At 36.8% G+C, this 26,632-nt stretch overlaps 1 long non-coding RNA gene across 1 annotated transcript in view; it reads right to left on the minus strand.

Moving 5' to 3' along the window:
* Window positions 1-586: 586 nt before the first annotated feature.
* LOC134510719 (uncharacterized) overlaps window positions 587-26,632 on the minus strand; it is a 31,620-nt gene continuing 5,574 nt past the window's right edge. Inside the window, exon 3 of the long non-coding RNA XR_010069697.1 lies at window positions 587-661. This is a non-coding gene — a long non-coding RNA (uncharacterized LOC134510719). The remainder of the gene's footprint in view (window positions 662-26,632) is intronic.

The raw sequence follows: 26,632 nt of genomic DNA on the forward strand, positions 1-26,632 counted from the left end.
GTGCTTAAGCACAAAGAAGCAAAGAGAAACTGTACTATACTCTTGTTAAATGTCCATTTAGGCGTTGCAATTAAGAAACAACATACAATCTAACAGTCCTTATTAATGCAGTTCTTGAGTGTTGTACAAAAGCGTGGCCTCTCTTCAAGATTGCACACATCTGAGGTATACTTTGAATCAGTACTAATGCATGTTTATTGTGTTCTATAGTGTAATTTTGATAGAATTTCACTATGCAAATGATATCTTGGGATTCCTAAATCTCCAGGTACATTTTGTGGGTTTTTTACCTCCTCTGGTTCTGTTATTACCCCCCTTTTTTCTGCTCATTTTTTTTCCCTCTTCCTATCCAGAATGGCTCTAGTGGATCCTAGTACTCATTTGTCTCACTCTCTTCTCTAAATTTTTTAAACTTTTTTCTCTACGTTTGTAAGTAGCAAATATGTGGATCATTTGTGACTCAATTGAAAAAAAAAAAAAGGGGGGAGGAAAAAATTGTAATTATCATATATAGTAGGTAAAGACATCTGATTTTAGATTTAAAAAGATATTGGGGAAAAAGAAAATCTTGCCTTTTCCAGTTTCCACTCCAGTCGTCCTCCAGATCTGCTGAAGGCACTTAAATTCCATGGAGGTGGGAGAGGTTCAGGAAGGGCAAGACCTAAGGAAGGAAAGGATGGCAAAATAAACTGTAATCTCTATTACTTGTGTGATTTCTAACACAAACAGATGTCCACATATCATATTGGAAGACTATTATACTAAGTACATGGAAAGAGAAACATCCTTAAAATCCTTGATACATCATCTCAAAAACATGTGATTGAAAAGGACCAAAACTGAATCTGCAGAAGGCCTGAAATTTCCAAACATTAAATATTTAGAACTGAAAGAGACAAACTAGAGATGTTTCATGCTCACTGAACGTGGAAGAGGTTCCTAACTCCTTTAAGTTAAAATCAGGAAATCTAACTAAAATGCATGTAATGAGGAAAAGGGGAAGGAAAGGATTTGAAGAATACCTAAGATGTATGAATCACAACTTCAGAATAAAGAGAGCGAGCTTATAGGAAATGGAGAAAAATACATTTTAAAAATTAATAGACACTGGATTAAAATGAGAATTGCATCTATCAAAATGGAGGTTGAATTCCTCAGAATAAATTTTTTTCCCCCCGCCCCAAACTCTTTTATATAAACAAATGTAAGACCCAGAGGTAAATTTCGTTGTTTTGTGAGACTGATGCACTAGAGATGAGAGATCTCTACATATGGCCCCCAAATCAATAATTTGCCTCAGAATGATAGTATTCAACACTGGAACAAAGGCAGAGTAACTAACATAAACCTGGGCATGGGAGTTTTCATACCCAAATTGGAATAAAAACTTGAAGTGCTTAGCCTAGGAAAATAAAGGGAAGACAAAGAAAATAAGTCTAGGAACAGACAATCTCCATCCAGAGCCTTGGGAAAACCGTCACATGAAATGACAAATCCTCCAGCAAATATTTTAAGCAAATCTGTTCAACTGAGAATGATATCCCATTAGCAAATACAGAAAATAATATAACAGCAAAAGAGAAAAGGAAAACCAGGCAACTAAAAGACTCAAAATGCACTAAGTGAAGAATAGTTAGATACATGGATAAGATTAGGAATAAATAAACTCAAAAGGATTTTACAAGAGACAGAATATGCCAAACCAATTTAATGCTTCTGCATTACTTCATTTTGATATGATAATAGATTTTCTAGGCAAGAATGAAATTATGCATTTGTTTTTTCTGGTCTTCAGCAAATCTTTGGGTATACTGCTGAACAAAACATTATTGGCTAAACCAGAAATAGATTGGATTAATTAATAAATAAGACAATGACTACAAAATAATTATCACCTTAAGTATCACAAAAGAGAGATCTGAATAATTTTCTTTCAGTCTTCCCATATTTTCTAGACAGCTTTTTACTTTAGTAGGATTCTAAACATAATTTTCCATCAATGGAATACCATTCAGTGTTCTAGTTGAGGAAATCTTTTTTCTTAGCGTAGAAACAATCATACAAGACAACATTTACTGTATCACTGCTTCAAACCCTCCTGGGGTTATGATTACAAGAAATGCTGTTTGTTTGTTTGTTGTTTGTTTTAAAAACATATATGCAGAAGACAAATGTAACAGACTAAAAAGCCAAAGGCTAACAATCCCTGGTGCATTTCCTATTTAAAAAATCATGTTACTTCTTTGTTCTTGCCATTATTATTGCCTACAGTGAAGAAATTGCTAGGAAGAAAACCTACACACATTGTACTGTACAATTTGATTTTAGCTTGTTTTCTCTTGCAAAGCTGCTTGCTAAGAGAGACCTCTGAAACAAGACAAGCCTGTATTAGACTGTATTTGGCCTCCTTTTTGATCATCTTGTTCGTATAATAAAACTGCTCCGATAACTTGCGAAGTCCAAAAGTAGATATAACTGCAGTTTCTGACCAGAAATTTGTACTTAATGATTTTCAAGTGAAAATTAGCTGAAAGCAAACAAACAGAACTCACAGAGTATTTACTTGGAAGTCAGTGCACAAAGGACAAGAAAATAAACCCCACCAGAAACTATGGATGAGCTGTCCATGTAATGTTATTTGACAGCAAGTTTTTTCTTCTTTTTTTTCTTTTCCCTGGGGAAATCAAAATATCCAGTCTTTTTCTTTAAAAAAGGACCAAGTGAATATAAGCAATACAGTTTGAATTAAGAGAGGTTACACTCTACTAGCCTTGAAAAAGTGAACTTTAAGAGCTTCACAAAAAAGCTTATGCTCTTTATAAATAGGATATTTCAAGGTCTTCTAAGAACATTATCTTTAATGGTGGTATCTCAGGGAATGTGTGTAATTAGTAACTTATGAAGAAGTATTTCAAAATAACCAAATTGATTTTTCAGTACATCAAGCATTTGCATAGTATTTATTCAAAAGATAAGAATATACCCCTCTAATAGGGGTGCATGTTTTGTATCATATATGTACACACACATTTTATACGTATATATGAGGGTACATGTTGTATATGCAATTCCATTATCTAAATTCTAATACAAATGCCACTCTAGAAGGTTCCTGAATATTGGAATAATATTTTTCATGTTTTTTCTTATTTTTTCTTTTGTTTTATAAAGACAAAGAAACTTGAATTTAAAGAAGCTGAGCTTTTAAATCATTAAGTAATGAAACTTTACATTTTATTACTAGTACAGTAAAGCATATTATTGTGTAAAGTAATGTTTAATTGGAGAAGTGTTCTGTGGTGATCACTTTAAAGGGGAATTAAATTTCTAAATGAAATGACGCTAGTATAACAATGTTAGTTCATACACATACTACAGATATAGTAGTAGTCAGATGTAGTGGTAACACAGTGCAGCTTTATACAAGTCAATAGTGTAGCTCTATATACGTCAATAATGTCACGTTCACATGCATTGAGGCCAAATTCATCCCTGTATTTTTACCACAACTACAATGAACTATAAACACTGTACTGTTATAGTTATGATGCATATCATTTGACCAGTGGTAATAAACAAAATGAGTTATTTCAGAAGCACAGACTACTCTTGTTACTTGGTTATATACAAATTTAACCCTAATGCTACATAGTTAAGAGCTAGGAAATTCCACAAATCAGGTTTTCTCTGCATCCTCGATTCAGACCTTTTATAGGGTCTCTAATTACGTGACCACTGTGACAGATGCAGCCACTCTGAGTGCGTGAACATTTGATCATTTTTTGATCATTAATGAAACCTTTTTAGTTGACTCCTAAACTGTGACTTCTCTTAATAATTCACCTGCGACAACATAGAATTTTATGCCCAGAATCCTTGCCTCAAGCTGAACAGGAGGGAAAGCGGCCTGAGAAAAACTGAAAAAAATGTAGGGAATGAGACTTTTGTATATAAGACCCATCTGTTACATTCTTTAATGAAGTCAACATGGTATAACTAATAAGGATTAAAAAGAGGGAAAGACAGCAGGATGGACACTGCTCTACTGTATCACATGCAAGCCTGCTTCTTTGTGGCACTATCATTAAGTACAGTGGTACTATTTCTCTGCCATTAATAAGCTGATAGACATGAAGTTACATATTATCTGAAAAAATATTTATTGTAATGTTTATTCCTTCTAATAAACGGCCTAGTGTTGATGGCTGAAAAAGGAAGTGGGCAACATGTTATAATAAATGACATTTATTAGTGGAGGTAATGAAATCAGTTTTATTACTAATAGTAAACCCTACACCTTAAAAAAAAAAAAAAACAACAAACATTAGTTCCTTTTGGAGAACATACATTTTTACAGGTATAAATATTTACTCTGTGGTATCTTAAAAATTCCTAGTTAATACGAGGTCTCACGAAGAACACTGGTAATACTGGATAATACAGTGCCCATACCATGCACTTCTTACTGTAAATGACGAACATACAGAGGATTCAAATTAGTTGTTTTGCAAACGCCTAAATCCTCTGATTACCTGTTTAGAAAGCACCCATTCTCTTCTGCTGAGTGAGAGGGGTGGCTGACTGAAAATATACAATACACACTACAGCCATAACGTTGAGAATTGTCTTTCTTAAGCTTCAAGTCTCTGCCTATTCCGATACATTTGCAAAGGTGGACTCTTAAATTTTACTACAGCTGAACTATTCCATCCTTTTTTGTATGTCCTAAGAGACGAACAGCTTTGTTGTCCTACATCCAAAATTTTTTGCATGTAACAGTTCTTCTCTCAAGTTATTATATACATGCATATTGTTGGATGGAAGTAGTGTCTGGCAGCCAGACTATCCTTACTGTTACAAATTATGAGTCATACCTGTAGGGATAGATCCCAGGTATCCCTCCTCTCATACACCAAACACCTGATATTAAATAGGGCTGAGCAAGCCCTCATGTCTCAGCTACTCACCTCTTACCTTGAGGCTACAAGAAACTCTGTATCTTAATTCAGAAGAATGAGGAAAAGGAGAGGACGCATCATGGGCAACTTTTCCTTTCTAGCGACTGTCTGTACAGTGCAGTCCTACCCAACATAACTCTGAACAACACCCACTTGCCAGAATGAGTGTCCTGGGGAGCATTAAGTGAAAACTTCAGGACTAAGGGCTCAAATGAGCCTCACCTGATGCCACTCTGGGCCACAATTACAGTTTCTTGGACCTTAACTCAAAAGACAGAGATGTAGATGCAGCAGGGGGAGTAACAGGAGCAGCCTCAAGCAGGTTTAAACCTTCTTCCCGGCTGAGCGTTTTGTTGCCAAGGTTAACTCCAATTGTCAAGAGGTATTCTTGACTGGTAGATGCAGAAAGGAGTTTATGGAAAAGAACTTGCAAATTCATGTCAAAGCTGACCAAGTAGTTTCAGCTAAAATTACAATGATAAAATACTTCTGAAACATCACTTTTACTAATTCTGACACCTTTTGTGATGTGGCATATATAACATAACAAAATAAATGAAAACAACAACAATATTTTCCTGTTTCCTATGGGTGAATGTTAGTAACACTGCCTGTAGAATACATTAGGATATCATGCTGCAAGGAAAGGTCTAAAAAAAGAGGAGTTTTCACAAGGTAAATGCAAAGACAACTAAACTAGCAGGAGAAAGGGAGGAAATGCTTTCAGGGATGAATTTGTAACTCCAAATGAAACCTGGCTTTGATACATCATATGAATAAATCAACATATTGTGGGTTTAGATTTCTCTCTTGTGGTTTCTCCCAATGGACAGACTACTTAAATGTTCTGTAAGCTAGAGAGAATGACATCTAGAAAGAACAACTTTAAAATGGTTGTTCAGGCGCATTGAGACAGAAAACTCAAATTCATTTTTTTCATAGACATTAACTAAGCCTCTCCTCTGTCAGAAAAGTTTCCTATATGTGAAGTTACAGAGTAATTATCTTTCCCTGGTACAATGAATATTTAAATAATCCATGGAAAATGGCTCATTCAAACTTTGCAGTTTTTTCTCTGCTTTATACAATGTTCTTCTTGCTCTTTTATTTCTCCAGATATCTTAGACTACATGCTTCCACTGTAAGGGTCTGTTTTTATTATTTTCCAGTTCCTCCTGGTTTGTTTATACCCTCCAGTAAATACATTTTGCATTTGAAGGGCTTTTTGCATAGTCTGTGAAGACAGTTTCTCACCATAGAAATGCAAAACTAAGCTAGCTGTAGCACAAGAAAACACCTTTAACAGCAATGAAACCTACACACTCCACATCAGCAAAGATGCCTCAACATTAAAAGAGTAGATGCTAAAAGCGATCTATCTCTGAAACCCCCAAAACTATACGCACACATGCATTCAAAATATATGCAAAAGGATTCTTACTTTTGACCATTAGAACCCTTTTTTGAGGTCAAATTCTTATTTTGAATCAAATATATGCAGCAATTTTCTATTAAGTTGGCAATGGCCACATAAAACTTTCAGATACTAAATGGTACTCCCCACCTATACTCCAGCAGTTTTCTTCTCAGACAAGAAAATCCAGTAACATCGCTAGGCATAATAGAAGAGCAATCTCCTATAGAAGATAATGGGAAGTGTGGAACCTAATTTAGATGATCTGAATTTCCTTTCTATAGAAATTTATCTCTTGTTATTGACTCTGCTGGAACTCAAGGGAGAATCACGCCCCAAAGTCACAGGACTAAAATCTGCGTGCAAATGACTGAAAAACATAGCAAGTACTCTCCAAATCTAACTGTTTTATAAAAAAAAGCAACTGATGCACTGCTCTGCAAATTCACATTAGCAGCTGTTGAATTTGGAGAAGAATCAAACATAGGTGGACAGAGACTTTTTTTAAGTGCTTGAGAAAGGAACACTGGAAAAATCATGTTTAGGTGACATTGCCGAAATCCTGTTTGTGCTACTATGCCTATCGCCTTCAAGAACACTGTATTCTTATATTAGATGTTACCTTATGAAAATATCAAGGTCGTTGTCAATTTGGTTTATTGTCAGTGGAAGCATTTGTCACATTAAGTCAACCTTAATTTGTGTAACCAAATTCTGTACAATTTCAGTGAGAATTGCTTATTTATACTGGGACGTATGTTTCCTCCCCTCTTCCTGCCAGTTACCTTTTAACACTGCTCTTTGTGGAAAAAAACAAATGTGTAGAACAGGAGAAGGTTGAATGCATATGTCAGTCTGAGACTGAGATCAGACTCTTCTTTCACTGCTTTCCTGTTACAACCAATGTTAAAACAGACTTCTATCATATACATAGTTCTCCCATAAAACTATCCTCTTTTTTTTATATATATATATAAGGCTTCTTAAATCTGCATTCAGACACTTAAAAAAAAAAAAAAAGAGTACGGATTTCCATAAGAATTGAATTCTCCCTGAAGTTTTTATTTACTTTATTCTCTGGGAGGCTCAGAAAGTTGTCTAATCTTACGAATAAAATGATTCTGTTGAGATTCATAAGTATGCATTTTAGGAAGATCTTTCTTCAGTCTCCAAAACTCATTTAATCATATAATAACTAGGATTTCATGTTCATTTTTCAACAAGAAGAGACCAATAAACATAAAATCTCACAATTGTTTCTGTTTTAAAGATGTATTGACCAATAAATAAATAACAAAACAGAATATGGGATCTTTTGCATGGAGTTAGGTATCGAGAGATTCTGTCTGCTACACACATTTCTTTGAGGCAAATGGAAAGAGTTTTCCACAAAAGACACAGATCTGTACCTACTACCCTTCAGGAGGGCAGGACAATGAAGCATAAGTTGTACTGTTCTCCATAAAATGAGATGTGTAAATATTGCTTATGATAGTAACAAGATTAAACCTTTTCTGAAACTCACTCAGCTCTCTTGGCTTTACCTCAAATTAAATCACATTAAGTTTTGCTCTGAACAGCTGATTTTTGGCTCTCATTTTAGCCATCTTTTTATTTTCTTTGGAAACTTTGTGAAAGGTGTTCACTTTTACAAACTTCTGAAGCTGATCTCTTATCTTTGAAAAAAGGAAGGTGTCACTTTTATACTGCCAGGCTCTTGTAGATACTGTAGAGAGCAACTTTAGTATTTTTAATGATTAATATACTGAAATTCAGAGGTCATTTAAAAAGAGTCAAATAAAAGAGTAGGTTATTACTGTATTAAGCTCTGCCTTCAAGAGCTTGTAGTGAAAACAGGCAAGACATACCAAGGAAATGGTGTTGTACACCGTTTCTAGACAGAAATTGGAGGCTGAGTTTGCAGACTGAACTCCAAATCCTGGCTTCTTAATCAGCCCTTTAATCCAGACACATACAAAGTGGAAGACAGAGAGAGGGACAATCCATGGACATTGAGTCTTCAGAAATATCTGCTATATTTTGATTACTAGGCAGAGGACTTCCCAGTGCAACCAGGCAAGGTCCTGCCTACGCTGCCCATTCCAACTTGGAGGACAGCTCTGCCTTGCCCAGGGCACTGGATTAGGTGACCTCCAAAGAGCTCTTCCAAACTAAGCCTCTCTATGAGTCTACAACTCTAAACGTAGCACTGACAGGACAAGTTATTGACAAATCTCACTGAAATTTTATAAGTGACTTGTGCCCACTTGCCTTCACATATGAAAGGTCATCAGAAGTGCATGGTTTGTTCATTTAGAAACTTCAAAGATACTGTTTCTTCAGTTTTTTTTTTTTTCAGATATTGGTATTAATAAAGGAACACATCTGCACTCATCTTTAAAATCCACTACCGATAAGCTGGTCAGCACAATACGTATGAACTTTGAATTAAAGATTGGGACTGCTTGTGAGCTGTAAGTAGCAATAGAGACCTAACTGCCATTTAAGTTTTCTTTTGAAGAAAGCTGTCCCTCTCAGCTTAATTCTAATACAGACCACTGAAGAAACAACTTATATTGTCTTGTTGCACTTTTATCCTCTCACTAAAAATCAAATGGTCAAGCTGAAAATACATGTGCACCTTTTCAGGGCATATGGAAAATCTTTAGAGCAACATATTTTAAACATGTCTTGTCTAGAAAACCTTCCAAAGGTACTTAAAATGTTAAGATAGCTATAGCCTTAGACAGGCATCTATGATGACACAACCATCCTGATTCCTCACATTAGAATCTAATCCAAAATGTACATTAATACTTTTCATAGAGGCAATCAACTGGAAAATCCCAACTAAACGCATCAACAATCACATTACCTTACCTCTGAGTATCTGCTTTCCTGCTTCATTAGAGCAAACCAAGTTCACATCAACTCTAGATCTGGTTCTTTATAATTCCATGTAATGTATTTTATGAACTAAAAAGGAACTCTGGGGATGAGGGTTCTGCTATTGCTATAAAGTAAATTGATTCTGAGGGCCAACTAGCTGCTGACTAGTTATTTTAATGTGGAAATCTATTTTAGTTAATGAGGGGAAAAGAAGATAAAAAAGAAAAAAAAAAACAAGCTGTGTTCTCTCAGACTGGATCTATGAAGCCTCCATCTGATTCAGTTTGAGCTATTGAAAAAGGTTCCCTACCCAAGATGTGAACTTCATGGAAGGTGAGACAATCAATTATTTCACATGCAGAGTCCAAGAACCTTCATCACCACAGCTTAGAATTCCTTATCTAACCAGAAACAGGTGAAAATAAGTCAACTAATTGATATGACCTTATCAGTCAGGTTCAGAAGTCAGTTGTCCTTTCTTCCGACAAGGACACAGAAACCTCTGCTTACACACAGAGAAATGTTGCAGCATTCAGTTCAGACCTTGGGCAACTCATAAAATAGTCTATAGTACAATGGATCAGAAACACTTTGAAGATGAGAGGATTTTTAGGTGTGCTAAAACATATGATGATGAGTGTGGGAAATAACATATAAAAATACAGAAGTCATAAAGAAAAGTCATTAGGAAATCTAAGATGCTTGCAGAGGCTTAAAATTTCATTGTGACAAGAAATGACCACTGGCTGTTATCAAAAGTTAGAGACACTAAATTAAATCAAACAAAAAGATGAAGCAACACCATAATAAGCGTTGTTGGAGATTACAGAGTTGCAGTTCGAAACTGAGAAAGAAAATTCAGTGCAAGAGAAATTTGGTGAATAAAATTAAGAGAAGATTCATTGTTCTGTCCATCATTCATTTCTAGAGTCCTTAATTTAACTTGGATGTGTATAGGAAGAGCTAGCTTTTATCATCACTTTCCGCTGCCATCCATTTGGAATCCCTCCAACTGTCTTCTTTTGTTCAGTGATAGCCTGCCTTAACCAGCTAAGATCCAAACAAAACCGTCTGCCTGAGCTCACAAGGCAGCTAAAGTAATGCTTTGAACAACTAATTGATACTAGGTTCCTAGATTTCTGAATGCCTGTTATACTACAAACACAATAGACAAAGATTTTTCCAGCAATAGGCAAAGGTTCACTAACAGAAAGCGAAGCTGCACTATACATCTGCTGTTGTCCCCTCTCAGGATACAGCATCAGGCACAAATAACATCTCCAATGCACTTCAGCAGCTTCCCTGCCCCAAAAGGAAACTGAAAGGCTTAATTGCAGAATCATAGAACAGTTTGGGTTGGAAGGGACCTTTAAAGGTCATCTAGGTCTAAAGGTCTCCCCTGAAATGAGCAGGGACATCTTCCACTAGATCAGGAGGCTCAGAGCCCCATCCAACCTGACCTTGAATGTTTCCAGGGATGGGGCATCTACCACCTCCTGGGCAATCTATTCCAGTATTTCACCACCCTTATTATAAAAAATAGCTTCCTTATATCTAAACTAAATCTACCCTGTCTTACGGAATCACGGAATTTTTCAGAGTTGGAAGGGATCTCTAGAGATATCTAGTCCAACTCCCCTGCCAAAGCAGGATTGCCTAGAGCACATCACTCAGGACTGCATCCAGGCAGGTCTTGAAAGTCTCCAGAGAAGGGGACCCCACAACCTCCCTGGGCAGCCTGTTCCAGTGCTCTGTCACCCTCACTGTAGAGAAGTTTTTTCTCATATTTGATGGGAACTTCCTGTGTTCCAGCCTGTGCCCGTTACCCTTCGTCCTGTTACTGGGAACCACTGAAAAGAGTCTGGCTGCATCCTCCTTAAACCCACCCTTTAGATACTTGTAAACATTAATAAGGTCTCCCCTCAGCCTTCTCTTCTCCAGGCTAAAGAGTCCCAGCTCTCTCAGCCTTTCCTCCTAATGGAGATGCTCCAGTCCCTCAGTCATCTTTGTTGCCCTACGCTGGACTTTCTCCAGTAGTTCCCTGTGTCTCTTGAACTGGGGAGCCCAGAGCTGGACACAGTATTCCAGTTGTGGCCTCAGCAGTCTTAGTTTAAAACCATTACCCTTTGTCCTATCGTAACACACCCTACTAAGAAGTCTGTCCCTATCTTTCTTATATGGCCTCTTTAAGAACTGAAAGGCTGCAATAAGGTCTCCATGGTTTATATTATATTATAATATAATATAAATATTCTTTTTTAATACTAACTAAACTTAATTTTAGTTTTAATGCTAACTAAATACTAACAAATTTAATACTAACAAAAAGTCACTGATAATATTTTCCCTACAAAAACTGTCACCAGGGAAAGGAAAAATAAAAAGGGAAGTTATTAAAAAGAAAACCTGTCTTGCAGCTTTTAAGTTTTAACGCTTGAATTACTATCTCTTCTGAAGATTTAAGATTGTCAAAATGGCTGTTGTTTGCCATTGTGTTGGGACAAAGGGTAAATGGTATATAACTCTGAAGCCTGCAGTTCTGGGCCAATGTGTACATAAATACTGCAAGTGAGAGAAATTTCTAGTAATAGAAATTTGAGGTGAGTCCCTTCACAGGGACAAAAATACCAGAAGCACCCCCGAAGTCCTGACTTTACACTGTGCTGATCTCTGGCTGTGACATGGGAACACAGTTCAAGAAGCCTGAGCAAATAAATAAGGATCTCTCAGTAAGATGTAAGGAGAATTTAATTTGAAATTTTAAACACAAAGTTCAGTGTGTAAATCAGAACAATATTCCATGGGTAAACACAGGAATCTCCTATATTACAGTAATGTGGGGTGTATGAGATGAAGATCCAAAAGACTACTTTTTCCACTACAGGGAAGTGTGGGTTGTCCACAATGTAACAGGATAGTTGGAGATGGGAGTAAACATGGAGATTTTACACTGATTTATCAATATAACACCGATCACATCTTGGGAGCTTGAATAAATACACTGCAGTCTTAGACAGATTCAACCATACTTTTAAAATATCTTTTGAACATATATATCCATAACCTGTATTGTCATATAGCAGAACAAGGATTAATTTGCACATATTGGTGTAATGTAGCTTCTAAAAGCAAGTAAGATTTATAAATTACTATTATTAACAAATCAATATTTATTTTTGGTTGTCATTTCATATTGGTTAGGCTCTTCCTGACGAGATGAGACCAGTTACATCGCCTTGGGAGTCATTTACAAGCTTGCCCGTTCTTTCCCCCTACCCTTTTTCCCTTAATCTCAAAGAGTAACCAAACTTCAGCATGTAGTAAACCAAGAAATGGCTAAAACAGATTAAGTATATCAGGGGACTATGCGTATTACACCCTGCATGTTTTTAGTTCCAGTCCTCTTCTGCTGTCCTCCCAGCCATGGACCTCCCCAGCCAAGGGAGGCTTACCCCACATACCTGCCGCACATTCGCTCTCACAACCCTCTCTCACCTTGACCAGCGTGCCTGGCCTTGCAGTCACATCTCCCACAGCCCTCACCCCGCAGGGCCCTACTGCTTACATGTCTCCAACAGGAACACTTGACACAGTACCCTATTTCGCTGCTATCAAGCACAGCCAGAGAACGTGAAGATGCACATTCTTAGTAGAGGCCCATGAGTTTATCATTGCTCAAATCTCCATAAATCACTTGTAAAAAAGGGGACATGAATGATCTACTGTGGTTCTAAGCCACTTGAAACGACAACTTGGAAGGTAATTGTTGATCACCAGTGAAATACTGACAAAAAAAGCATAATCATATAGCTAAAATACTTACAATGTATGTAAGTTCTCCAAATTGTTTCACTTATTATCTTGTTTCACTTACTAAGAAACCCTGGTAAGAAAGAAAGAATGTGATAGTCCAAATCCACTAGATGGTAATGGATCTTGAGCACCTCCAGTATGATTAAGCTTGGAGTTACTTGCATCATCAGCCTTTAGTTACCCTACATATGAAAGACGAGTAACAATTTCTGGCCACTGAAGAGGCGATAACTTGCAGAGCACAATCCTCATTCTGCATCACTGTCTGGAAGAAGCTTCCCCCTTCACCGCTTGCAGGGACACCAGCCACCTCAGGGAGGCACAAGGTATGAGTATCTCACGTGACACAAGACTTTCCACGTGCCCAGCGCCCTTGGCTGCCTCCTGGATATCTCGTCTAAATCCAAAGTTCAAATCCAAGAAAACTCCTTTCAAAAATCATTCAGCTTATAGAATTATCACCAAGTAAGCATCTATATGCTTGCAAACTAGATTATTTTTCTTTTAAATTAAATTAGCCACAGTGCCTATTCTTTCCCTCATTCTTTCTTCAGATCTCTTCCCACAATTTTTGAATTCCAGCAGCTGTTTTTTGGGTGACTGATTTTCCACCTCCTTCCCCCCCAGTTCTCAGTTTTCCCCATTTATTTTTTTTTTCTATGTTCCTGTTGCAGTCACCAGATTTTCTCTTTCCTTTGGGTTGTGTAGTGTGATATAACAAGGAAAACCTGCTGGAAAATACCCTGAGCAAGGGTGTTCTGGCAAAAATAAACTTTTTACAAATCTTATGTGAACAGAGTATCTGTATTGGAGAATCATTATGAAGTCTTTTTGAGGTCAAGGATGTTTAAGTAGGAATATTTCTTAATATGAAGTTAGTATTCAAATTTTTGGTCCATGCAAATTTTCTTTTACATAGACACACACACAGACACTTACATATATATATAGATGGTCCCCACTACTGCAGACTGCTGGAAATTAGGGGTTCGAAATTAGGGGTTTGAATACACACAAGCACGCATAAATGCAGTTAATACAGTATTTTTATCTTCTCACACAGCAAGGTCAGCAACAACAAAATCAAAGTCAAGCTACTAATGACCATGATTACTTTAGTTCAGATATCTCCATACCTGACGTTCAGTAACTAAATTCCTTCAGAGGCCTGTATAAACATCTGTAACTTAAATTACTTCAAGAGAAAGCTGCCAAATTATGGCTAGCAAAACACAGTTTTCAAACATATTTATCTTAATCTTTATTATTGCACAGCCAAATGCTGAAATTTTATCAGTAAAATGATGTTTCTCATACCTTATTTAATTAGAAAACTGAAGCAATCTGGGAGATGTATAATTCATTCTTTCTAGCAATAAATCATTATTTTTTCCAAGTTTACAGGTAATGTATGTAATACAACAATGAAGTGATTTTATAGTGAAATAAATTTTATTCTGACAACAAGAACAAAAAGCAAATCTGCCTGCAATTTGCTACATGAATGTATATATTATACTTGAAATTATGAACAGACCTTGATTTAACCACATATACTGAGGCTTAAGATCACATTTAAATTATGTTAACAAATTGTGGTTTCAAGGTCTCAAACCAAAAGAAATCAATAGGTAAGGCTGTCAATCAAATCCCAACACCATTGAAAAAAAATCAATGAGAACGCGGTAGCTATCTCGTCTGTTAACGAGAAAGTCAAAAAGTCTGACTGAGTATCTCACTGTAACGTAGAAAGTGAGCAGAACTGAAAAAAAAAGCTATAATGAACTCTGTGTTTGCTGTGAAATTATTAGACACCTTTGTTAGTATTTGCTATAGATACTATTTGTAATGGTGAAAAAACCCTCTTTTGATTGCCTGACAAGCATGCTTAAGGAGAAGCAAAGGACGTAGGGTTTATTTATTTATTTATATTTTCCTTGTGTTTGAGTCACCACCAGAAAAGTGGTATTTGGGTTGACATATTTAGGTACAGAGCAGTAATGAATTCTTTCAATTGAGAGAAACAATTCTTAACTGCAGAATTAAACCATTTGGTAGTACAGTCACTTGGCATTTTTAAAACAAGGGCGGATAAATCCAGTCTGGCATACTAAAACTTATTCTGTATCTCCACAGTCCTCCCCATTATCATCTCATTGTTACCCAAATTCTTCAGCAGCAGTAGCAGAGGAAGTTGAACTGAGCAACAATGGAAACTCCACTTCCTTCAGCAAAGAGCTTAAATCATCTCCTTAACTACAGCTTATGTTGAAATGTCCTAAACAGCAAAAACATGCTCAAAGAAACTAAAAAGCAAATTAACTCTGTTTTAAACCCACGTGTATTATCATACCCTGCCCCTACAAAAAAAAAAGGGATTTTACTGAAGAAAATGAAAACTGAAAATTTAACTTCAAAATAAAAAAAGAATCTCTTATTAAAGTCTACATTTAATCAACCTGCCCCCCTCTCTCATCTTTGGAGGCTTAACTCATGCTGACATATTTGAAAATGCTGTCCCTAAGGTGATTCTAATAGTGATTTTGGTGACCAGTGATTTACAAAAACAGAGCAGTGATTTTGAAACTCAGTATATGGGCTGCAGTACATTTTATGTAAAATTCACCCACCATTCAGTAAATAATACAATAAAGATATAGTAAATTAGAGTTGTATAATTACTTAACAGCTGGATGAACAAGGCAATTTGATGACCCGTTTATATTGAAATAACTTCTCACTCTGGTACTAATGCAAAAAAAACCTACTAGCATCTCTGTCCTCCTCAAGCTACTCGTCAAAATAGGTGCTTATTAGAACAAGGTAATCTCCTAAAATTTTGCAAAAAAAATCTTCTTCCAAGTACCTGCATCTAATTAACTTAGAACAACCCTTTTTGGACATCTTTATCATACGATGTCTATGTATACACACTAGGTGTCATGAAAATGAAACTACCCTTTCGCCCACTGAGTCTAGACCAACGTCAGAAGCTGAAATCAGAAAGGGTACTTTCCCTATGTCCAATAAAGACCTTGTAAGTTTCTCCACAGAAAATTTAAGTATGAAAAAGGATGCTACTGAGCTTCTGAGAAAAGCTAATGACTTTGCTTTTAGCTAAGCTGTTGCTACTGTCCTTGTATGAGCTGTGTGAGTTCTTCAGATGAAATCTCTCTAAAAGGGTTCAGATATATACAAGAAGCATGTGTTATTCTCTAACACCACAACAAATCTCAGTGACATTTTTACTAAGAAGTATTCTATTTGCCCCGGTCATTTATAACGAAGTCACTTTCTCCACAACTGGCACCTAAACTTTATGGCTTAAGTAATCTTCAAAGGCAAATAACTGCTCACTCAAGCTTTAGATTTCCTAGTCAGTTTCTTTGCTTTGATGAGATGGTACTTTATACAGATCTCAGCATAAAACCAGGGTTAGCAAAACCAATTACCAATATCTTTTCACCAAAAAATAACCCCTGTTTGTGTATTCTTATTTGTATGTAGCTTTTTTCTTTTCATCAACAGTCACATGCAAATAACACCTGTGCATAGATCTGAGGAATCAACGGAAGAAGAAAGCAGTGTTAAATGCTTGAGGTCACCTGCCCATTACCTGAAAAACGTAGGCTTTGTTTGAGGAGTTGTACATACAATCAAAGCATTTTTAGCATGAAAAAGAACTTTTCTTTTTTTACATAATATAACATTCATTTATGCAATCCTTTCCCCAAATTGTGCCTTCACAATTTTTTCAAAACCTAAGCAGCTTCACCATCTAGTGTAGTCAGTAAGCACTAAAGAAATCATATATAATAAATGTCTAGTTAGTTGCTTTGCATTTAATTTAGTTCTTATACACAACGGGGTAGAGTTAAATAGTTTGGGATCAACAGTTACTTCACTAGCTTAATGCTACTTATCTCACTTTAAGATAATCAACAAATACAAGATCTTGGAAAATGAATAAGAAATTGATGCTTTGTCCCTAGTCCTGTAAAGTCAAAGAAGTGTAAGAAGAAAGTGGAAAAGACAGTAAGCTCCTTCAGATGTTTTTTTTCAGTACCAACAACTTGTCTGAATTTCAGAATCTTTTTTTGACCTATTCGATTGTGTTTATCCTCATCACACAGTTGACATTGATATGTTAACACCTGTCTTCAGGCTGTATTAACTGGTCTTTAGATTTCAAAAGAAAATACACTTAGATTTTTTTCTATGCTGCCCTTAAAACATAGAAATGTGTTCCTCTCAACCTTTCAAATGGGAGATTTTGTTAAAAAAAAAGTTCTGCAAATGACTTAACTCGCATGACGTGTACTATGACACGTAACTTACCATGGAACATAGATCTTGCAGCAGAGTTAATCAGAGAGTCAGTGTTTGAACAGACAGGGTGCAATTACCACAAATAGCGAGATGGAGCCTGCTTTACATTTCTGCGGGTTCCCAGGCAAATTCAGAACTGTGTTAGTGCAGGTCTCAATGCTGTTATTCACTTTCTTCCTTGTTTTCTCCTAGGTTTAAATAAGCACTTTCAGTCTGTTGCTCGTTATTCTTATTTATGTAAATTCCATTTATCTTTTAGTCACATTTACACTTCTTACTGTCGTAACTTGAAATATTAACTAACACATTAATCTTTCCATCTTGATTTCAGTGCTGTTTTCTTCCTGCATGCATTATGTAACAACTGTGTTCTACACTGCTGGCAAAACCAGAAATTCTCTGTAGTTTAGGTGCAATTCATTCTGGAAAAGCTGGATTATCAGACGACCTCAACAGTGAGCAACAAAAGCCAATGATAAGTCATTCTTTGCTGTGTTAAATATGATTGATTTTCAAAGCATCTCCTCTCTGTTGATCAATGCTGTAGCAAGATTTTAGAAGGCCTCTGCCTTCCTCTTAAAATTCTCTTGGGTGTCCTTTGTTGCCCTGCTCTATGCCCTGCTCACCCACCTGCCTGTGGCAGCAAGAGGTGGTAGGACTTGGGTATACTTGAGTGCAGTCTTCACAAAGATCACGCGAGGTTTCAAGGGTACACTGCTTTTGCCTTATTCTGTTACTACTCAGAACTAACAATCCAGACCCCTGTCTGGGTGTGTTTTATTCCACACTGGATGCACCTTTTTGAATTTTTTTTTTCTTTCTTTCTTTCTTTCTTTTTTTTATAAGTATAAGCTGACAGCTAAAAAGAACCATTTGTAGGTATAATTCTACCAGGAGCTCCCTTTTATTATTCCATTCAGCTACACTCAAGCATGTAATAATTCCTCCTCCATAAAGTGCATGTACATACTTTGGTCCTGTATTCACCCGTTACTAATAGCTATACAATCTTATTTTGTTTATAACAGAATATGGGCTTTGTTTTTTATGCTTCTGTATTATGCAAATAAATACATATAGTCCCTCTAGGTTGTAGACTGAATACAAATTATTTCCCTGTCCTTGAATTCAATAAATGTTTTAAACAGCTTCTATGAAGACATATCACATAGATATTAGTGGCAAAGAAAAAATATTTAAAATCTAATGTCTTGAGAATGGAGACATGCATCCTTTTCTTAAAATGTCTCCTGTCTCAAAGATACTTATTTTAAATGCCTGAGGAAATAGACTATTTGAGCTTGGAAGGAATGAAGCTGTCTGTTCCTCTATGTTTTATTTATAAATATAATTTTTTTTCTTGTTGACTTCTTTTTAACTAACATTATGTCTTCACTTCAAATGAATCAAGAGCATGAGAACGTTTGCATTATTAATTGCACGTTTTCTTGCACAATAGTTCAGATAATAAAGCCTCCAAGGAGAGTCACATCAACTGGCCTAGCTGCTTAATTCTTAATCACCATTGTCAAATTAAGCATGCAGCATCCCAAAACGGTGACAGTCTTTGAGCCAGTTAAGCTGTATCTTTGCCTCATTCCAATAAAGGTACTGGGAAGTCAAGAGCAGCGATCATACCCTTTCTTCTCATCGTTCTTCTAGAGCTAACTCTACAGACCCTATGCTCCACCCCCCTTATGTTTCACCCTGGTGTTAACACTGAGCTGGAGCTAAATCATTGCCACTGACAATTCATCCAGATAATTTCAATTTGCTGCTAATCAAATAACCATTAGTGTGAAGTGACACACACTTTCATGATGGATGCAGTGATTTAAACTTGTGAAGCAGGGAACTGTGAGAACGTAAGTACCCATAAGTATTTGCTTATGCAGCTTCAAGGTCACAAGTGGACAGATTCAGTAATTGTGTGACAGTAACAAAGAGCAGAAACTTAGCCAAAATAATTAAAATAAACAGGTTTAGATAATACTGTGATTCTTTTCCATTAGCACTCTCAGGCAGCAGCAAGGGCAAGTTGCCCTGTAAGAGAAGGAGACCTGGGACCTGAGCGTCACAAGGCAGGCAGGGTCAACAGCCTCCCTGACAAGGAGCCAGGAAACCAAGTCAGTCAGGGTCAGGATCAGGCCTGGTGATGGTGACAACGATCAGCCAAGAACCCAGCAAATACCCAGCAAGTCCATAGTGATGAGGTAGGCCCATCCAGGTCAAACCAGAAAGCCAATTCAGCAGGTTGAGATGCAGATCAGGACCAGGGAGTTACAAGATGGGGTACAGATGGAGCATCATCATGGCTGCAGCCTAGCTCAGGTGGGGGCCAAGCACGGGAGCCTCAGATCTTAGTCACTGCCCCAAGCAAAGGGGGAAGGAGCTGCTGTTGGGGCTTCTTCTAGCTTCTCCTTCACAAAAGCCCTTTTCAGCAAGATGGCCTCCAAAAACCATTTAAACTCCTACAAGGGAGAAGGAGAGCACACTCCTGAGATGCGCTTCAAGATTCACAGAGCTGCATGAAATAGAAGGTCTTGAGACTTTTTCAGCTTTCTTTTAGAAAGAGTAAGAATACCTATTTCCAGTTCTCTTTTCAGGTTTCATAGGCAGCAAGTACTTTGATTAAAAAATAAAGACCAAACAGACTTTTCTACAAATGGAGCCTTACTGTAGCAATTAACATTTTTCGTGCAATGCACTCCACTTAAAAACATGGTGCGGTAGGCAGTGTCTCCATATTTATTTGTTTAGAATAAGGCAGCAGCATTTGTTGGTTGCTGCAAAGCTGTTAGATGTAAATTCATATATACACAAATAAACAGTGACAATACATCAATAAAAATTCTTCTCAAATTAAACTCATCTTGGTAACTGAGGTTAGGCAGTTACTCATCATATCACCAGGAGGTTTAAACTTATTATTTAAAGAAAAATCTGTAGTTGAGGAAATAACAGGTCTCATACTGAATGTATTAAAAAAATGGTTAAAGTTTTCAAACCAGATAGGAGGCTTCTAAATAAAAGCACTGGAATAGCTAAAAGGAAGATCTGCCCCAAAATTATTCACGGACAAAGTATTCAGAATTTCACTGACAAACTATTTATCTATATAAAGCCTTGTTACAACTCTTCAAGTAGACGTGACCATTATGGAAATTTTGCAGACAAAAGGAATTGGTATTTTTGTGGAAGGAGATAACACTTCAAGTTGCATCTCAAAATTAAACACTAAGGAACCGACACCCTTACCTACTTTTACCTGGAACAAAAGCCAAGTCATGGATGCACTGAAGAGCTATTTTGAATTCTCCTGGGCAGTGAAGAACTCTTAATTAAAACATAGAGACTAAAAGTACACAAAGTTTCTAGTCTAATTCCCTGACCATGGAAACGCAGGAAGCATCAGGAACGTGCCCAACTTTTAAATGTGCAGATGAGCTGAATTTCATCGTTCACTAGGTTTTAAGCAACTGGACAGTTTAGACTTAATGCTATCAGCAAGTTGTGATAATATATAAAATATATATATATATGTCACTCATTGTGACTTTTCTTCCCCCCCCCCCCCCCCCCACAGTAACTACATATTTGAAGTGATTTGTCCTTCCAAACATGGTGGTATAAAAACATATTTCAATTTTTCCATGCACTATTGGGAAGAAAAAAGTCTATAGCAGAGAATGAATGATAAAAGCGACTTCTTCCCACCTTGCACAGAGGGCCATAAGAGGGATACCTATGAAAATTTAAAGCTTTAATAACATTATTTTTGGTGACACTGTAAGCCATTTGGGTTTTTTAAAATATTTTGAGACAAAAGACAGTAACCATATTTCAACTAGGAGTGGCAATAAGTTTAAAAAAAAAACCCCAAAACAACACAGGATTTACTGTTCTCCCACCGCAGCATACTGCAATTTCATTACTCTGGAAGAAAGTGGATTTTTCCTTTTATATAGCAAGGTTCCATCATGTGTCCTCTTTGATCTATGTACATTTACATCACAACCTTTGTCTTTTAATCTAAAACTTCTTCACTGAGAGCACAAACCATTTGGAAGTTCTTTATTCTCAGTCATATCTTAGTCCTGCTTTAGTAGCGGTGCTCAACCATTTGTGGCAGATATACTGCAGAATCTTTATTAAGCCCATCTGTTCAAATGCCTGTTTTTTCTCCCCCTTTATGAGAAGTCACTGCTTTAATAAAGTCATTGTTGGGATGAAGATGAACAGAACAGAAACTAACTGAAAACAAGTTTTTATAAACACCTACTGCTCCCCCCCTCCCATTTTTCTGTTAGCATTTATAAAGACTAATTATTTTAAAACCAAAGTGAGCTGTGTACAAATGAGATATGTGAAGTAGTAATCTTTAGTAACAGGCTGGATAAGGAAATATATTGAAGGATTTATTTATCTCTTTGACTTCTACTTAACATATTTCATGCAGTCTTGGAAACAATACAGTTATAAAAACAGTTATCAAAATGAGGCAATATTACTGAACTAAGAATCACACACAGACGGAAATTTCTGACCTCCTAAAATGAGATAAATGAGAAGATGCTCCCACTGTTCATGATCATAAAATGTCTTGCAGCTATAGGACCAAACTCCATTTTCTTATTCAGGATTTTCAAGTCAACAGCAAAGAAAAATACAGTGGGGCCTACACAAATAAGGCGCAGCAAGGATTAGAAGGAGTTTTGTGATTCAAGCTATGCACCCCACCTCTACTCTATGCACCAGCAATGACTCAATTCTGGAAAATGATGTGCATACTTACTCTTATTAATATATATAGAGTTCACAGTAAGACTAAATTATTCATTAAAGTTCTAATTCATAGGGTCAGCTAAATCCTAGTAACCAAGAAAACTGTAGAATACAAAACATTCAAAGACAGGAGAATAAAGAGCAAATATCAAACACAGAAAGGTACTCAAAAAACTAACAAAAAGATCAGCCTGTGAACAGCAAGCAGCATAAGGATAATTTTAGAAATGCAGCATTGTTTGCCAGACTCTAAAAATGTACAGCATGAAAAATTACCCTAAAAATATCAAACCCCTGAATGCATAATGCTCACTCTCAGAAAATCGAAAAATACGGCTGTGGGAGAAAAGCATTAGCTGAGAAACCTTCCATAGTCTTCACCTGAGAAGCCTGGAGAATAACACAAAGAAGCGCTCTGGAGCAAACATCAAAACCTGATGCTAAAAGATATTAAGAGAAGCACAGAGTGTTAATAAGAGAATATTATCAACAGAGATCATTTAAATAAAATCTTGCCAGCAACAGCAAAGAAAGGCACACAAATGCAACATGTATCTGTACATTTAACAAGTGTTCTGCATGTAAAATTTCCTTTTTAATTGATGGTTTTGACAGCACTTGATGGCACTTACAGTGTGGCACAGTGTGGGAAACACCACCAGTGGTTCATGGTATAGCAAAATGAAGACAATTTGTGAGCTGATCAAAATTACCTAGTAGATTGGAAGAAAATTCATTTGTGAAGGCAGAAATAAAACAGGATGCTGCCCGGTACAAGCAGAATTTCTCTGCAGTCTTCTGTCCCTTGAAGGAACATAGAATAGCCATAGAAGAGGGGATGGAAAGAAGCTGTTAAGAGAGGCAGACAGGAAATGGGTTTGTGAGCACAACTCCTTTGTGAAATACGACATGGCAGACTGCCCTGAAAAAATGGAGTGTCCCAAGGACTGCAACAGGCCTGTTTTCCCACAGATGAAAGAACTATTTCCTTGTCTGAGAGAAAAAAATAATTAAATAAAGATCTTAAGGAAATTTAAAATTGCTGAAAACCAGAAATGTGCATAAGCAATGTAAAACATGCAAAAAAATGTTCAGTACTCTAGATTTAGGACTGCTGTAATGCCAGCTTTAACCAAAGCTGTCCACTCACGTGTTTCAGTTTCTAGATGTGTTTTGCGCTATCTGGTCAAATAGATGTTTTGCTTATAAAACTGGTAGAAATTATACCACTGGTAGTATTTAGCATTAAAGTCTCTCTTACGGTAAGAGAGACAGACTGTAAAAATTAGAATATTACCTACCCTTAGGAATACCTTCTCATACTTTCCACATTATGAGATTTAGTCTCCATCCATTTCTAATATTGAAATCATTGTTGTTTCAAACTTCAGATGAAAAAACCAGATTTTTCTCCCTTGCTAACCTTCTTTAAGCCAGTTTTTATAGAAACGCCTGTAGGCAAACATATTCTTGGCATTCTAGCTTTTAAGGTGGGCTGCAGCTCCAAGCAAACGCTGTGTGATCCACTCTCCCCTTAGATCAGACCTCACCCTGAAGTTCACTAACAGCATTGCTAATTAAACATTAGCATTTTCATCACATGCCACAAAATCAATTGATTTGTCATCTCTGCACGTCTAGCGAAACTAAACCCCCTTTCAGTGTTCGAGTGATCTCAGTGTGGGATTAGCTAAACGGCAAGTTGATGCTGAAAAGGCATGCCCTGAGAGCCAGGAGTAGCAGCGAGCTCATCACGAGGCAGAGGCACACTTACTGGGGCTGTGGAAGAGCCAAGGTCAGGACAAAAAAAGAGAGAAATCCATGCAGTAAGAGATTAGTTCCCGGGGCTGTTCCTTTCTTTGCAGATTGCAAAAGTTCTTTATAGGTGTAGCTCTGGGGATTTATACAGAGAAGACTTTTCATTTTCTTTCTCCTTTTTTGCTTCTGCCAGAATCTTTGTGAGCTCTGCACTCAAATAAAAACCTTAGCAGTACAGAATGGATTAATACAGGATTACAAGAAGAAGATTATATTTCTGGATCCTCTCATCTCTTTTTTAAAAAAGCATATCCCAATATTACATTGCATGTATTCAACATGATTCCTTTATGCAGAGCCATATGTTAATATAGCTGTCAAAGGAAAGTAATTTTTTAAAAGTAGCTGAGATTTGTGAAGAATTCAAAGAAGATTTACTTAGTTTATAAAGAATGTTAACAGGACTATTCATTAAAACTCTAGAATAATTTAGGATTTAAATGTGTCCTTATATTGTGTACACTTTGTATTTGGCTTTGTATTTTGCTTTTTAGATCCAGTATTACCTGACTTTATATTTCTTCCCTTTCCTCCTTCAAATACTTCACGTCCTCTGACATTCTTGTGTAATAGAAATTCCAGCACAAAATATCACGGACTCCCCCTTCTCCTTTCATCCTAAGAACAATATTTCTCTGAGCTTTTCCAGTCACCAACATTTGGTGATCTGAAAGGTCTGATCCTGCTCTCACTGAAGTCAGATGAAAAACGTCAAATAACAGCCAAACAGGCTCCATCTAGATCACACATCCTTTAACACAGAATATTTTAAAAAGAAAAAAAATCCAGTGTTCTTATAAAAATAAAGTAATAGTATCTTCCTTAAAGTGAAGGATCCCAGAAAACATTATGAAATGTGAAACAGTTCCAACGTTTCTGCATGTTTTAACTCATTTGAACTAATGAACTTTGAATTCTGGTTCTCACCTTAGATATGCAATAAACTACACAGCAGAAATGGCTACTGTTGCAGGTTAGTTAGATTACTTTCTGTCTACAAGGCACCAGCCTGAAACCCCTGTGCTGTACTGCTAGTCCGAACACTGGTATCCAAACCAGAAAGGCTATTACGGCCTTGAAATACTGCCTTGCAATGTGCAACTCCTTATCTTGCCTGATAAATTACCAAATTTAAAAAATCAAAGATGCTGTTTCTCATTTGATTCTTCAGAAACAGTTAAATCTAAGAACCCACAAAGATCAAGAAATGGTGAAATACTGGAACAGGTTGCCCAGAGAAGTTGTGGATGCCCCGTCCCTGGAAGTGTTCAAGACCAGGTTGGATGGGTCTTTGAGCAACCCGGTCTAGTGGAAGTTGTCCCCACCCATGGCAGAGCTGTTGGAGACAGATGATCTTTACGGTCCCTTCCAACCTAAGATTCTACAAAATATGAAATTCTAACAGAAGATTTTATAGGATCAAATAATCTTTTCTGTTTCTATAAGCACATACAACAGAAATTGGATAGGTCCTGGCCTGGGGTAGACCTAATTTCTCTTTCTCATTTCTAGGCAGAAGAGCTATTAATATAGGTCTGTCCTGGGGGAACAGGATCAGTCATTTATAAAGGGAAGAATGAATAATCAGTCACTGAAATAAAGGTTTTATGGAAAGTTCCTGCCATTCATTTTTTTCAATCTGTACCATGCAACAGATGTGCAAAACTGAAGGTCCAACAGTAAAAAAAATGTGGAGAGAGAGAGGGGCTCATGTAGGTACTCCATGCCATACATGTCTCTTCATCATGCAAGCTGGCTCATGCTTTTTTTTTTTTGAAGTTATTTGCATGAAATAGACATTTCTTTTCGTGATAGAGAAATTAAGAGAAAAGTGGAAAAAATTATATGTTCCTTTTGACTCTTACCCTAATTTGCAAGTTTACACTCAGACCTGCTCAGACCTGAGCTCATCAATCAGCGATCCTGTCAAAGCTTTTGAGTGAGAGGGGAGGAATTCCCATCTTACACAAACTCCTTGTCCTGGTTTGAGTGACACAGTACTAGTTTCTCTTTCAGTAATTTTACTTTTCAGTGAGGTCTCTTCTAATGCTTGTGAAAACTACATTTTTAGAAGATTCTAGTGTCTGAATTTGTAAAAATATTTACTTCATAGCCAGCTATGGTATGTGGGTTTCAAGGTCTCAGTGTTTTTGAGCTAGCCAGGTGCGGCAATAAGGAGGAAGAAGATCCAGGAACTTGACCTAAGCTGGCCAACAGGATTATTGCATACCATGAACATCACATTCAATATAAATTAGCAAGTTTGCTGAGCAGTCGTTTCTCTTCTATGATGGCTGTGATCCTGAGAACTTCTTGCCCTGGTGCCGGACCCCTGAGCCCTTCCCTTCCTCCCAAAGCCATAGCGCTCGCAGTGGCCGACATTTACTGTCCACTGCTGGGAGTGCACAGCTTCCTACTGATAGAATTGCCTGAGTACAATCCTCGTATATTTTACACTGGTATCAGGATCAATATTTGTTCCTCAGTACTATTTCCCTAATTTTTTAGTAATTCTGTCCCTGAAAAAGTTTTTGCAGTTAATAAGGATCAGTATGTGAAATGAAGATTACTTACATACAATGAAGTTTTCATGTAGCTTTCCTTTTAGTGTGGATTATTCTTACTG

This window comes from Chroicocephalus ridibundus, chromosome 2 (assembly GCF_963924245.1).
Source record: "Chroicocephalus ridibundus chromosome 2, bChrRid1.1, whole genome shotgun sequence".
Lineage (NCBI taxonomy): Eukaryota > Metazoa > Chordata > Aves > Charadriiformes > Laridae > Chroicocephalus > Chroicocephalus ridibundus.